Genomic DNA, 16,419 nt, shown 5'->3' with positions numbered 1-16,419 from the left:
CCCAGCCGGCATCTATTATATTCGTTCTGGTACATTCTTTTGGAAGGCCATTGCTGTAAAGATGTGAAATTATTTAGAGAAAGCCCTGTGCTTCCAAGGAGGCTGCCATAGGTCAACATTCTCACTTGAACAAAATGGAAAACATAATATAAGTCATTTTCAAAAGCATCCAAGGGCCGGGAAAGCTATGAAGATGAAGTGAACTAAAATCTAGAGAGAGTGGGAGCTGAGGCGATCTGATGATTGGCGGCAATTTTTCTCTCCGGGTGTCTGTCGTCAGTTCTGGGAATGCACAGATGGTTGGGCTTGACCCAGGTAGAGGGACTCGGCTGGGAGCAGAGAACCCAGCAAAAAAGCATACTGATCATGTGCAGCTTCGGGGACTCAAGGAGTTACAGATGCGCGTCTGGTTTTCCACATTGTACTGCAATCTCCCACTGTCTCTGCGGTTCTCAGAAAATGAAGGCTCATCAGGGAATCAGCCTGCCTCAGATACACACCCAGTTTCTTTCTGAAAAGATTTATTAAATCTGGAAGTTGTATGAGGCAGGAGACCAATAAGTGAGATGAAAACCTCCAAAGGGGGGAATGGATTGCCTGAGGTCTGCCTGTGCAGAAGGGGCAGTCGCTGTGCTTGCAGGGTAGTCATACCCGGGAACATGTTGAAATTTAAGACAGATGGACTCTTCCTACAACTACAGTTTAATTCCTAATTGGTTTCAAGGATTAGTCTCTGCCATATGCCAATCAGGGTATATTCATCAGCATGGCTTGCCATAAAATGCTGTAGATGGAGTGTCCCAAACAACAGATACCCAGTCTCATGTTTTTCACAGTTCTGGATGGTAGGAAGTCTGAGGTCAAAATTGTAGTTGATTTGGCTTCTCGTGAAGGCCATCTTCCCGGGTGGAAGATGGCTGCCACCCATTTTGGCCTTTCCTTGGCTTGCGCTCCTGTGTAGGAGGGAGAGAGAGGACTTGAGGGAAAGTTGGGGGTAGGATGGAGTGGGGGAGTTTTGTTTCTATAACAACACTAATCCTATAAAATCAAACTTCCAGTCATTATCCCTCATCTCTTATTAATACTTCCTTTAAAACCACATCTATAAATACAGTCATACCAGGGAGGACACAACTCGATCAATAACAAGAGAATATTTCTATAATAATCTCAGGAATTTCTGAGGGCCCTTTCTGTGCTATATCCTACTTGCAAACAACAGTTTCTTGACCTGCCAACAAGCATGCTCATAAGGCCAAACATTTGTAAGTGGGGGAAAGAATAATGCCTCTGCAAAGGTATGAAATTCTCTGTGAGTTCAAAGCCAGCCTAGTCTACATTGTGAGTTTCAGGACAGCAGGGCTACATAGAGAGAGACCTCAAAAACAAACAACAAAGAAAGGAAGGAAGGAAAGAAGGAAGGGAGGGAGGGAGGGCGGGAAGGAGAGACAGAGAGAAATCAAATGGACATGTAATTCACACAACTGAATTTGAGATGATTGTATTTGGTGGCTTCTGGTTATCTAACAATGGGAACAGCTGTCTGCCTCACTCCCTCCTAATGTCTCCCAGGGTAAAATCAACAAGGTAGGAAATGAAGAGCTACCTGAAGCCATGCCTTTGTCATGAAGCGACTCTGAAGAAATGACCATATACCTGAGTCAGAGCTCCTACATTCTTCCTTAATACTTGTCCTCAATAATGACTAAACACACACACACACACACACACACACACACACAGAGAGAGAGAGAGAGAGAGAGAGAGAGAGAGAGAGAGAGAGAGAGTCACAAATAGAAGGCTAACAAAAGAGCCTAGGATTCATCAAACACTACCATTCTGAGGACTGCGTTCACTTTGTATGAAAATTCTCCAGCTGTGTCCAGGCAGAACACAACACAGGTTGTAGGAAACAGTTTTAGAATGAGTGTTTAAGATTAAATGAGTCACGAGCTGTTTACTAGATACCATTCGAAGCATGCTGTTAGGGAGAAGGAAAAGACAAAGCCAGGGTTGGGGGGTTGGGGCAGGGTGGCTTTGATACTGCACAGTAAAGGGGAGGGGAGCAAGGATGGAGTGTACACAGCCATGCCTCCCACCACTGAGACAAGGGAACAATGAGCTGCTAGAGCAAGGAGATCATCCCATTGGTAGATGGTGTTGTCACTGGACTAGAAACAGTACAGACTGTCATAATACTGTAAAAATGAAAATAAGTGATAAATTCCTACCAGGCCGTTTCTCAAAAATAAGAGAAGAAAATTTTTACACATGAGTTGGTTAACAGCTTTTAGACTCTGTAAGAACTCTGAAGTAGAAACAGTCTCTGCATCCCGCACTCCAGACAGAATTATGGTCATTCAAGCATTTGGGAAAATGAGAGAACAACTCAAGCTGGCAACTTGAGAAATGAAGAACAGTAACGTGTCAAAGCTAGAGGAAGCGAATGGGTCAAGTGGTCGCAGGAAGGAAGTGGACTCAGACAGAAGGGAGAGCGGGTTCCGAGGTGAGTGGACACATTCAGTCAAAGGAAAGGGAAGGCGGAAAAACACAGGCCAGAAGAAAGTCAAGAGGAAACTGAACTGACTGGAGAGTAAGTGTTAGAAAGGAAGGCCATGAAACGGTGTGTAAAAGTGAAGACTGAGGGGCGGGAGAGGTGGCTCAGCGGTTAAGAACACTGGCTGCTCTTCCAGAGACCTGGGTTCAATTCTCAGCCCCCACAGTAGATCCAATTCCATGGCCCCTGGCACCTTCAGACAGACATGCGGACAAAACACCAATGCACATGAAAATAAAAAAGAGCAGGCGGATACTTTCCTGAATGCTGGTGCAAAGATCCAAACAGGCATGAAGAATCCAGGGCAGTCTTAATAGTCGACCGCCAAGTGGGATTTATTATTATAATATAAAGTTTGTTCAATATTAGGAAAATCATTAATGTTATATCAATGGCTTTAAAAGAAAAACAAAATGACCCTCATAATAGTCTCCATAGATGCTGAAACAAAATCTATGATAAATTTCAAGATCTACTACAATAGAAGTAGTAGGGCAAAAGGAATCAGTCACTTCCTAACATGTTACAATTAACATGCATGGACACATATGGTGATGGGCACCAGGGAGATGGGTGTGCGGGGGTTGGGGGGTATCTTGCTTGCATAAACTGAAGTGGGAAGGCATCGTTCCTTAGGTAGGGGATCCTGGTCTATAAAAAGCTGAAAAAGCATCTGAGCTCTATGCATTTCTGTGGTGCTTTCTGCTTTGTTACTTGTTACAATGTAGTGACTAGTGGCTTGGTGCTGCTGTGCCCTCGACTCCCTGACAACAGAAGGTTGTAACCTTTACCTACTAGCTAAATCATCATTCCAAGTTGCTTTTTCCAGGAGTTTTTGTCATAGCAATGAGGAAAAGAAACCTAGACACATAATGGGCCAGTCTATCATGTTGTTAAGGAAAGACACTAGAGGTTCCCATTTATATTAGGAACACTGCCTCTATTTCTATTTAACACTGCAGGAGAGCTATTGGTCACCGAAATTATGCCTTGTAAATTGAGTAGAGGCATACAAATAGTTTTAAAACAACAACAATAAGGACTAGTTCCTAATTATATATGCAGATAAGTAGTACATTTTGAAACATTGTAAGAGATCAAATTAACTCAGGAGCCTTAACAAATTATCAAAACAACCCAGGGAACTCAATAGCCTTCCTATGTATACTCAACAACAAAACACTATCAGCTCTGTGACTGGTAAAAAATAGAAATGCTTCCCAGAGTTCTGGAGGCTGGGAACTCTAAGGGCAGTGTACTGCCAGATCCAGTGTTTGCTGAGGACACGGGTTCTGGCCTGTAAACGACACCTTGCTGTGTGCTCACATAGTAACAGGGACAAAGGATTTCCATGGTCTCATTTTATGTAGAAACTAGTCCTATTTATGAGGGCTCCATGCCTAGGACCTAAATACCTCTTCAAAAGGCCTCTGAGTGCCATCGTTTTAGGGGCCAGGATTTCAACCTATGAATTTTGAACAACACAATCATCCAAGCACACATATCTAAATAATATACCTCTCACGTTATACAAGCATTACCGTTCAAGGAACTTTAGATTTTTTTGAGGAACTCTTTTTCATTATAAAAAAGATTGTTCCTCACAATACCGTTGACAAACACAAAATACTGTCAACATCCTAAATGATCATATAGATAGGAGAAAGTGTGAACAAAGTGAAACCCACACATTGGAGGCTAGGCAGCCATTCAAAAAAATTAGCAATGTCTTATCAAACCATAATGAGATAGTTCTCCCCGAAGTGAGAAGGGCTGCGATCCCAGAGATGAATGGTGACCCTTGCTGCTGACAACGGTGAGGAAAAGAACTCTCACACACCGTTGGCATTAGTTCATACACTATAGAAAACAATATGAAAATTTTAAAAGCTAGAAGTGGAACTAACATATGACTTAATGATCATGTGCCTGAAGGAAAGGAAGCCATTGCACGAAGGAGAGCATTTCCACATTTGCTGCTTGGAAACAAACGATGCCTTTAACCTATGACGCAATAAGGAGAATTCGGTAACACGCAATGAGATTCCACCCAACCAATCAAACCGATGGAATCCTGTCCTTTGCGGCCTATTTGGAGCTTGAGATCTTTATGGCAAAGGAAAAACCCAGGTAGATAAAGCTTTCATCTCTCTCAGATGTGGAAACTATAACCTTTAATCTCAGGGAAGCTGAAGATGAACGGAAAGGAGAAGAGACACTCTTTGGGACAGAGAAAGGGCTGGAGCTGGGAAAGGAAGAGAGGAGGCAGGGAGAAAGTTGTAGAGAGAGAGGATACGGTTAAAGTATGGGGTAGGCATAACTGAAAATGTTGCAGGACCGCCTACTAGTTTGTGCAGCCAATCCGAGTTCAAGTCTGTAATAAAGTTTGAAAACGAGAGGAGGCCGGTGGCTGCCAGAGACTGAGGCGAGGAGTGGGGAGGGGATTGATCATTGGGTCCTAGGTTACAGTTCTAGAGGGACAAGAAGTCCTGCTGTGCCATCTTGAGGCAGAACCACTACAACAGCTAGAACAGCTCCTCAGAAAGACAGATTAGTGTCTGGGACACAAGTGTTCAGTCTGCTTATAACATTCAACAATGTAGATGTCAGATAACGTTATAGCATTCTCTTAGGTGCAGTGTTTATGTTCTTATGTGTCAGCTAAATAATATATTTACCTTAATAAAGATATCAACTGATAATCAAGAACCTTATACAGACAGCATGGTTTAGAATTTGTATAGAAACTATTGTGCAACTTCCTGTGTATTTTAAACCATCCCTGAATTTCTTATAATGCTTAATATGAAACAAGTACTATGTAAACAGTGTATTGTCTAGAGAATAATGACAATAAAAGTGGTCTGAATTGCTCAGTAGACAAAAATTTAAACCTTATTTCTATATGTGGTTGTTTGAAGCCATGCATTCAATTGTGGGTCTATGGATATGCTAGGTGCAGTTTTAAATGTTAGAACACAGGTTAACAGTCAGGCTTTCTCTTCTTTTCTTATTTATTTTGCAAGAAAGTTTGAGCATAGGAATTTTTGGGGGCGGGGGTTGGATATAAGAGGTCAGAAAGGATTCAATACTCATTTATTTTTTTGCAATTTTTTTACACAAACAATAAAACAGTCCACAATACTTATGCAGATTTCCCACTTAGAACACAGTCACTAGGAAAATCAGTATTCCGGTACCAAGTGAGAATCCTTTACTCGGATAACTACAGGTTTATAACCCATCTCTTTTTGACAAGAAAGTCGCTCCAAATACTTCACAGACCCATGCCATTAGACTGGCTTATTAAGGCAATTGCCTGTGTGCAGGGGTAAATTACCTCTTACCCCTGTCCCCGCCTCTCTGAGCACTAAACTGTCCTTAATCATTTTCCCCTTCTCTGAGGCGAAAGTAGATTTAAATCTACTTTTTAAAATGATATTGGGACAGGCAATATGTTATAAAAGCCACATCTCATTTTGTCCCATCAACATAGAATCTATAGAATTATTCTAAATGATGGTTGTATGTTAAATGTCATTGTAAGTCGGAAAGAGGAAATTGCCTTCACTGTGTAAGGCAACCCTGGAAGCAGCACAGGCCATCTTCTGGGTACCATTGTTAGGCCATTTTGTGTGCTCCTTTTGCCATGGCTTGTATGTTGTCTCAGTTTGCCCCAAGGACTTGCTACAACCAAGCCTATGCCCTAATGACCGGCTATTTAGGTTGGAATCTCATTTGACTTGTGTGGTGGTTTGAACAGGAATGGCCCCACAGGCTCAGAGATGTGAATACTTGGTCATGAGAATATGGAACTGCCTGACAGGGATTAGGGGGTGTGGCCTTGTTGGAACAGGAAGTGTGGCACTGAGGGCAGGCTTTGAAGTTCCAAACAGTCAAGCCAGGGCTCACTGTCTCTTCCTGCTGCCTGTGGATCTGGATGTAGAACTCTCAGCTACCTCCCCATCACTGTGTCTGCCTGTAGGCTGCCACCAGGCCTTCTGCCATGGCAAGAGTGGACTCAACCTCTGAACTCTAAGCATGGATACTGACTAACTCCTGGATACTGAGCAGGTCACAAAATCTCCATAAAAACTTGAGAACTGGAGTCTGCAACCCTATAGGTAGAACAACAATATGAACTAACCAGTACCCCCAGAGCTTGTGTCTCTAGTTACATATGTAGCAGAAGATGACCTAGTCAGCCATCATTGGGAAGAGAGGCCCCTTGGTCTTGCAAACTTTATATGCTCCAGGACAGGGGAATGCCAGGGCCAAGAAGTGGGAGTGGGTGGGTAGGGGAGCAGGGCGGGGGGGAGTGTATAGGGAACTTTCGGGATAGCATTTGAAATGTAAATGAAGAAAATATCTAATAAAAAATTGAAAAAAAAATCTAATAAAACAACAACAACAACAACACCTTGAGAACCAGTCTCAGAGCTTCCAAATTAGGCCTCTGAAGAATGTTGAGTTTCTTTTTTGTTACAGTGGGCACAGGTAGCACTTGGTACATTCTGCTACTCTGACATAGGAGACAGGATAGTGCCAAGAGACCATGGAGACTGATGCACGTGTATGTGCATGCATGTGTGTGTGTGTAGTGTGCATGCATGTGGTGTTCATGTGTATGTGTGTGTGTGTACATGCATGTGTTCATCCTATATAAAATAAGATCTATTATTATATGCAATTGGTGTCCACATTTAGGTAGGGTGAAAAGTTTCACAGTCTGTGGTCTATAAGCTGGAGACCAGGGAAGATGGTGGTGCATGTACACACCTGAAAACTGGATGACTGATGGTCTAGACACTAGACTAAATCTGAAAAATTTCAGATTCAGGAATACTGAGAAGAAAAGATGATTCATCTCCCAGCTCTGGCAGTCAGTCAGACAGGCAGCCATTCTGTTTTCCTCAGCCCCTAGTTGGGCTCTCAGTGGCAAGGATGATGCTACTCATGGCAAGGAAGAGCAGGATTTTTCACCCAGATGTCTGGAAATTCCAAAGCCTAGTTGGAAAATACTAAGCTTCCTCACTGGAGACATGCTCTCCCCCCACCCCTGCCCTATCCTCTTTCTCTATCTTCACCTAGTTTATAACGGCCCATACTTTGGGCAACTTCTTTGTCTTAGCACCCAGCGATCATGTGGGACTTAGTGGGAAGTAATGCTTTAGGCTAAGAACAGCCTTGCAGCCTCTTTAGCTCCCTAAGGAATAAAGCAGAATCATTACTCATGTCTGGTACATTCTTATTATTGGCAATTATGTTAGGCCGAGGCTGATTCGGCAGTGCTACATTGTGAAGCTGAAACTGAAAGATGAGCTTAGGTCATGTAGTACCAGAGCAGACCTTCTCGGAGTCTGCTGACTTCAAGTTGCTCTGTGATCAAAACCAACTCAGTCAATCAAGGCCTCATGTACAGTATGCTACCTCCTTCCCGTCTTCCTTCCTGTTGGGTACAGAAGACTATGCTGCTACTAATATTAATAAGCATGTAGGAATCCTGGATCTGTCCATGCAGTCTGGGATTACAAACGTATACACAGCTTTGTGACTAGCCAATCTCGATTGCTGCTTTCCAGAGCCACAATGGCTCCCAAAGGATCCTACTCCTACGCTAGTTTATGTATAGTGTTTCTGATGCCAGCCAATTACAATGCTGAAGCTAGGGAAAGGGCTTTTCCAGCACAAGGGCATCTTGGTAGTTGGAAATTGAGAGATACCACAAAGTTATACCATATGTCAAACCTCATACACAAGCTTTATTGGGGAGAACAGATGTGTGGCTACCTCTGAAGAGAAGGAGAGACAGCAGATGGCTGCACTGAGGGGAAGGGTCTTTGGGGTATGCTCAGTGAGCTTAGTGGGGAAAGGAGCCTGTGATAGGAAACACTGGAGAGGGGATTTTCAAGTCTTGAGGCTGGAGGTCAAGCCTGGGGCAGGGTGCTCTTTCCTTGGTCCTGGTCTTAGGGTCAAGTCACGGGCAGGGTGTTCTTTCCCTGGCTCTTACCTTACATCTAGTGGTGCTGATTTATGAGTTGTGTCCTCATTCAATCAAGTTCATATCCTCTAATGATGCTGTTGGCACAGCCCTTGCCCCACGTGACCTTAGCAGCGGGTCCATGCACGATCAGTACAGTCTTGGGTTTCTCTGTGTTTTTCTTTAGAAAGCAACGAACTTGCTGTTTTACTGATTTGACAAACATTTCTAAATCAGTAGTTGAGCTTAGTGTATTGTCTTTCATACCCTGGAGCAAACCTCACTGTGCTTGCTATTGGCCCTCCGGTTCAGAAAGATAGCGATGTTTTTCTAAATGTAGCCTAGCAGTTTTACACATCCTCCTACCTCTAATCTGGGGCAGTTTCCTCCATTTTGATGGACATTTCTGATAAGATTTTAACTCCCCTCTGTTCACTAGAAGTACCTTAGTACCATTCTTTCCCATAATACCTTTCTGTGTTGTAATGAGATGAACCACAAGCAAAGCATCCTTGTTATTAATCAGCATGCCCCTTGGGCTCTGTCTGCCTTCAATTTCCACCACAACTGACAGTAGTACTCATAAAGACATCATCCATCTCATTGGCAGGACTGGTCTTGGGAAATTTGGGATACCCCAACTATATCTCTCCTCCTGTTCTCTGGACAATGTTTCTAAAATCCAAGAATTAAAAATGATGAGTTAAAAGTTGTCTTAAAAATCCTGAAATTACCATTTTGAGCTTCAAATGAACACAGGATGATTTAAAAGCACAATTGTGAACTTTAAACTATTCTTGTTATCTTTAAAACTTGAAAACTTATTTCACTATCTCAGACACAATGTAAGGCACAATATATTTGGTCATATAGTATAAGGAAATAATGTGAAAATTATTTGATTTTTTTCAAAAATATGAATTGAAATATGAAAAAAGAGGAGAGTGATAAACTTCTTTAGCAACAGCCTTGAAAATATTATGGAATAAATACAGCCATAAATTAATAGAGAGCAAAAGTAAAGAAAACTTAAGGATGCTGGAGGAAGAAATGGAAGGAGACTCCAGAAGATGGAAAACCATGCTTGTGAATTGGTAAGATTAACGCTGGAAAATGGCCATCCTTCCAAAAGCAGTCTACAGATTCAGTGCAATCCCTATCAAAATCCCAATGCAATTCTCCACAGGAATTGAAAAGTTATAATAAATTTCACATGGAAACAAAATAAGACACAGATAGCTGGTACAATTTTGAATGATGAAAATACTTATGCAGATATCACTATCCCTGATTTCAAGTTACAATGCAGAGCTACAGTAATAAAAACAGTATGGCATAAGAACAGATAGATCAATAAATGCAACAGAACTAAGAACACACATAGGAGCCATATTCCTGCAGTCACCTGATTTATGACAGAGGAGCCAAAAAGATATATTGGGGGGAAATAACAATTTTAAGTAAATGATGCTGTTGAAACTGTATGGCTGCATGTAGACAAGCCAAAGTAGATCCTTGCTTTTAATCCTGACAAACCTCCGAATGGATCAAGAGCTTAATAGAAAACATAATATCCTGCATCTGATAGAGTAGAGAGTAGGGAATAAGATTCAATGTGGCAGTACAGGCAAGGGCTCCAGTAGCAAAGGCATGAAGACCAGTAATGAAAAAATGGGAAACTAAAAAGCTTCTGTAGATCAAAGGAGGCCGTCATTCAAACAAAGAAGCGGCCTACAGAAGAGCAGTCTACAAAATGGGAAACAACCTATACATCCAACAGGGTTAGCACCTACATGGACTGGCTATACATCTGACAGAGGGCTAGCATGTCGACGTACAAAGAACTAAAAACAAAAGCAAGTCACCAAGAAAGCATAAAACCTGATTTTTAGGGGGGGGGGTTAGTACAAAACAGAGTTCTTAAAAGAAGAAATACAAATAGTTTAAAAATAGCTTGAAACATGTTCGACATGCCAAATAACCATGGCCTGGCAAAATAAAACTGCTTTGAGACTTCATCTGACCTCAGTCAGAATGAGAAAAAGAGACAACAAGTGTTCCCATGGATGTAGGCGAAGGGGAGAATTTACTCACTGTTGGTAGGAGTGCAAATTGGTGAGTAGCTATGTAAATCAGCGTGGAGGTCCTCAGAAACCTACAACTAGATCTCTTGTTCTTTCCACTGATGCCACTCTTGGGCATACTCTCACAGGACTTTATACCTTACAGCTGAGCTTCATCTGTGTTCACTGCTCCGCCACTCACAGTAGACAGGACATAGAAGCAGCCTGGATGCCCACCAAAGGGTAAATGGGTGGTGCAAAGGAGAGAACACATGTCAAATAGACTACTATTTGACTGTTTTTTTTTAAATCACTGAATTTTTAGGTAAATGGATGATGATAGAGATAATGATTCTGAGTGAGATTGTGCAGACCCAGAAAGACAAATGTTGCATGTTTTACCCAGAAAGGCAAAATGGCGCATGTTCTGTCTCATATGTGGCTGCTAGCTTTCAATATTTACTACATATGTGTTTAGATTGGAACATCCACAGAGGCCAGGTAACTACCATGAGTTCAAGACTGACTATAGATTGAATAAATGGGGATGAGGAATAATGGAGCAAGCAGGACTGAGTGGGTGGGCGGTGTGGGCAGGGTATAATAGCCTATGGAGGAATATCTAACATTAAAGACTTTGGAAAATATCATATGGACACTTACTATTGCAGAAGATGCCTAAAATATATAAATACATGCATATTGAAGTGGAAATTTCTAGTTTCTATGTCAATTATGCAAAATAACGTTGTTGTTGTTGTTGTTGTTGTTGTTTTTCTGGGGCACATAGGTGAAAGGATGTTTTCCTGAAGCAAAAACACATCATGAAAGGATGTGTGGATATAGCAAACCAGTGAGAGGATCCATGATGGAGTATAAATAATGACCCCACAGACAATGGGGGATGAGTACTGAGCATTGGTTTGGCTTATTCCACCTAGCTATTTTTTGCTAATGATGCCCATATATTGATTTACCTTACATTGTGTTGTTGAGTGCCAGTTGTGATAATGCCAGCTGCCACCAAGAGAAACTCACCCAAGAACTCTTCGTAAGGTTCTTGCAGTAGCCTGCCACTTCATGGGCCTTGTCTCAGGCTGGTTGGTGAGCCTTGTGGTTCAGGGTTGAGCTTCAGCTGCTGGTTCATGCCTGGTGTCTGCCTGCTGAAAAGACTGGACTGTATCTAACAGTTCATGTGTGGTATCTGCCTGCCTAGAGGACTGGTCTGCAGCTGCTGAGTTGCATTTGGTGTTTGCTACAGGACTGAACTGCGGCCAAAGGAGATCAAGCTTGCCTCTAAAGAACTATTGCTGGACAGGTCCACTTCCCCCATATCCTAATAACTTTTTTCTCTTTTGCTACTTCTGCTGGGTGGTGGGCTAGAGGAGAGGTTGAATCCTTATTAAAAGTAGATTGCAAAGAATTTATGCTACAACATATAAAAATGTTTAAATGGCATTTCTCCATAATGGGATGATATAATGCCCTAGGCCATCAAAAAAAATACCATAGGCCATCAAAAAAAGTGAAAGAGAGAGAGGGAGAGAGAGAGAGAGAGAGAGAGAGAGAGAGAGAGAGAGAGAGAGAGGAAGGAAGGAAGGGAGGGAGGGAGGGAGGGAGGGAGGGAGGGAGGGAGGGAGGAAGGAAGGAAGGAAGGAAGGAAGGAAGGAAGGAAGGAAGGAAGGAAGGAAGGAAGGAAGGAAGAGCAGAGTTCTGGGACTAGGTTACTTTTGTGGGAGTTGTTGGTCAATGAGGCCCCATGACTTTGACTTTGCTGTACTGGTTAGTTTGTGTCAATTTTCTACAAACTAAAGTCACCCAAGAAGAGGGAACTCCAGTTGAGGAATTGCCTCTATCATACTACCCTGTAGGCATGTCCATAGGGTATAGTCTTGATTGATTGATGTGAGAAGGTCCCAGCCCACTGTGGGCAGGATCACTCATGGGATGGTGGTCCAGGGTAGTATAGGAAAGCAAGCCAGTAAGCAGCATTCCCCCATGATTTCTTTTTTGAGCATTTGCCTTGAGTTTTTATCTTGGCTTTTCTTGATGACAGACTGTAAAGTAGATGATGAAACAAACCTTTCCCTCCCCACGTTGCTTTTGATCAGTGTTTATCACAGCAAACACAACAGCAAAGACAGCAGCAAACTGGGACACTACCCATTTAGGGGCTATTACTCATGGTTAGCTTGCAGAACTTGATGGTAAGACTCTGTTGATGGAGATTCCATATACTTGAATCATAGAAAATGAAGAAACCAACCAGGTACTGTCCTCAAAGCATCATTCATACTGCTGAAAGATGCTATATACAATTCTAGAGGAGAAAATTTATCATCAGTCTTACCCATCTTAATCCTGTGAGTCACAATAGCAACAACCTTGGTAAGATGTGCCTCCTGGTGTTACAGTGGCAGGGAATGATAGTCAACAACCATTTTCTAATTGGATGTAAGGATCCCTCCACAAAAAATGGAACCTATACTTGGCACTATTATAAGGGCCAAGAACCTGTGGCTAGATAGGAGAAAACCTACTACAAATTATGATAAATTCACACAGCATTAAACTGTTCACTATACCCATAGGTTACTGTTTCTCTCAACCCTTACCAGAGAAGCTTTTTCTAGCAGTACACATCATTTAATATGGATGCCCACAAATGGTCAACATGCTTAGTATAGGATACCATGGAGAGTGCTACACAAAGGGGAACATTTATATCACATACCTCCTCTCAAAGCTCAGGGACCATCATAGACTAGTACATAGAGAGACTGTTAGAGCCAGAGGCAATAGATTTGTACATCAAACGAGTGTTTTCCCCAGGCGGTCATGGCGCACGCCTTTAATCCCAGCACTTGGGAGGCAGAGGCAGGCAGATTTCTGAGTTTGAGGCCAGCCTGGTCTACAAAGTGAGTTCCAGGACAGCCAGGGCTATACAGAGAAATCCTGTCTTGAAAAAACAAAAAAACAAAAAACAAAAAACAAAAAAAAAAACAGTGTTTTCCAGATAAGATACAAATGAAATGACCTCAGCAGCTGTGATTGCATGCACAAGACTTGCATCACAGCAAGCTAGACAAACTTCCGGCACAGAGATGGGAGGTAGCCCCTTGCCGAGGATTGCCGAGTGATAGCTTCTTGGAGAGAGTTAATTTTCTTTGAGGATGTCCCTTCTGATAGGTTGAATGCATTCTAGTGGTTGGCCCACACCCAGGGATGTATGTGCAGCACAAACTGGACTCAATGGGATATTTTAAAAAGGAAGAGGTGAAGCTGGGGAGAACAGGGAGTGGGGATAGAGCTGGGAAGAGCTAGACAGAAGAGTGGGAGCCAAGATGATCAAAATACATTGTCTAACATTGTATAAACGTCATGAAGAATTATTAAAATGTCAAAAAATATAGGGCAGTGTGATACAATATAGATATTAACATTAGTCATATGGTGCACACCTCTCATAATACCTCCACATCATAAAAAATTACGGAAAAATATGGAGTATCTGGCTCGAAGTAATCAATTTCCCTGTCTGAAAAAATTAGTCCCTGATGTTTATTTGATGTCTGTATCTGAATTATACCTAGGAGTTTTCTTCTTTGGGATTCCCTAGGGGAATTAAATACTGCCAGGTGACCTACTGCAGCATCAGTTCTGCTTCTGGTAGCAGAAAATTAGGCTAGAATTCTCTGGAGATCTGCTAGCAAAATTAGCAGCAGAGGGTATAAAAGCAGCAACTAATCCTACTGGAAAATGAGCAGAAAGGAAGCACTGATCTTATTAGCAGCTGTGTCATCAGTCAAAACAGCAAGGATGTAGGGATGGATCCTGGAAGGCTGTTTTCTCATTCAGAGTCCCCGTTTCTCTCTTATTTTAAGACCAGGGGCAGGATGAAGGATAAGAGGAGCCAAAGAATATAAGAAAGCTGAAAAGGGTGGTGTTGCATTCTCTTCTGGAATTGTGTTCTCTCACACAATTCCAGAAGAACTGGGTGTGGCCCCACTACCTCACTGAAGCAGGGATAAGCACTTTTCTTGTTAATGATGTTTTTTTCCAAATCTTACAGGAATGCCCTCCTGGTTGGGTTCCCTGCTGATTTCAAATAGGAAGAACATACAGTAGAAAGCCCCAGCCTTCTGCAAACAGTCTGCTTGGCCAGGCCACACAGCAGTGGGGATGGGCCACACTTACCATAGACTGTCTTTTCACTAGCTATCCATATTGGCTATGTTATTGATCTCTTATGATCAATAAGAGACTTAGAAGGCGGGACAGTATGGATTCTGCTTTCAATTTTAACTATCAGTTCCTGAGTTAATAAAAACCTAAATTTTAGTTGGAGAAAACATTTTTGGCCTCAAAAGCTACACGATCACAGAGCATACCTGCCACGGTAGCACTGGAGAGGCTGAGCCAGGGATGATGAACTCTTTTGCTATGTAAGTTCAAAGCCAGTGTGGGCCACTTGGAGAGAACTTGTCTCAGGAACAAAACAAACCATGTGAGAGAGTGATGACCTCTCACCTCACCACAGTAGAAGTCATATACTAAATCAATGTCCGCGTTGTGTGTCCATCTTGTTTACACTTGTTTACACACCCTTAGTGTGAGCCGCCTTGCACTTCACTGCTCACTTTCAGGGTCGTTGATCTCTTGCCTGTAAACTCCCCAAGTCTCCTTCCAATGCTAACATTAGGATCTTGCCACTAATTGAGTCAGACTCATAATCTCAGGAGGCCAGTGTGGACACAAGTGTTTGTGCAGTCTTGTGAAGATGTTGGAGAAACAAACCCATGTTTTTAGTCACCACATGCCACAGTATTGACTCAATTTCTAACCAGACACAAATCTTTAAAGACTGGACAACAGGGACTACAGGAAAAATCAAAACCACAATTACCTTTTTATTTCCAATTTAGTGGTGAATTGATCAAATATTTACTTTTTTTAAAAAACTCAAATAGTTGACATTCCCTCAGCATGATTAGGGGGTTCTAAGTGTCACTATGGCAAACCAGGGCGATGAGAGCTGAAATGGTCCAATGTGTACAGCCAGAGGGGGTTCAGGTGAGAGAGAAGAACCTTTTATCAAGCACTGTGCTGGATGGAGTGCTAGGATAGTCAGACTCCTTTTTATATATGATTATTGTCTGCTGTTTATGAAGAGAATGAAAAAAATGACTGGTTATGTCCACAGCACTCAAAGATGCTACTCTGTGGGAAGCGTGCTTTGGTTTCTGAAGCTGGAGACTGGATGCTCGGCTTCCGCATGCCCTTGTCCCTTGTCTGCGTCCATTCTTATTTAACCTGAGCTTGAAGATTGCTACGTGGCTGTTCCCTTGACTCAACACCCAGGATTTGATCATTGGCGTCAGGACAGGTCCATACCCTACCTGGATCATCAGCCAATTCAAACCCAGTGATTTATAACTCTTGATACATGGAGCAAGTTTACCTTTGGACTTGCTGGTAATGAGATGTTATAAATTCCACTTATTAATAACCGACATGATGGTAGCTCTAATCTTTTATAGCAAAGCCCTATTCCTTACATAAACAAATTCCATTTTGTATAAAAAGTAGCAGCATTTTTCATGGGCAGTGATGGTCCTATATGTGCCTACAGCTTTGACATTGGTGCCTCTTCCTCTCCCCTCCCCCTTCCTCTCTTCCCCTTCCCTTCTCCCTCTCCTTCTCTTTGTATTCTCTTTAGAATAGCATCTTAATTTTTCCAATTTTGATATCTGACAGACTTATACATTTATATAATTAATTTTAGTCATTTCTGCCCCCTCCCATTTATTCATCTCTGT

The sequence above is a fragment of the Mus caroli genome, unplaced genomic scaffold (genome assembly GCF_978045245.1).
Source record: "Mus caroli unplaced genomic scaffold, Mus_caroli_1 scaffold_18, whole genome shotgun sequence".
Lineage (NCBI taxonomy): Eukaryota > Metazoa > Chordata > Mammalia > Rodentia > Muridae > Mus > Mus caroli.
This window is presented reverse-complemented; position numbering follows the sequence as displayed.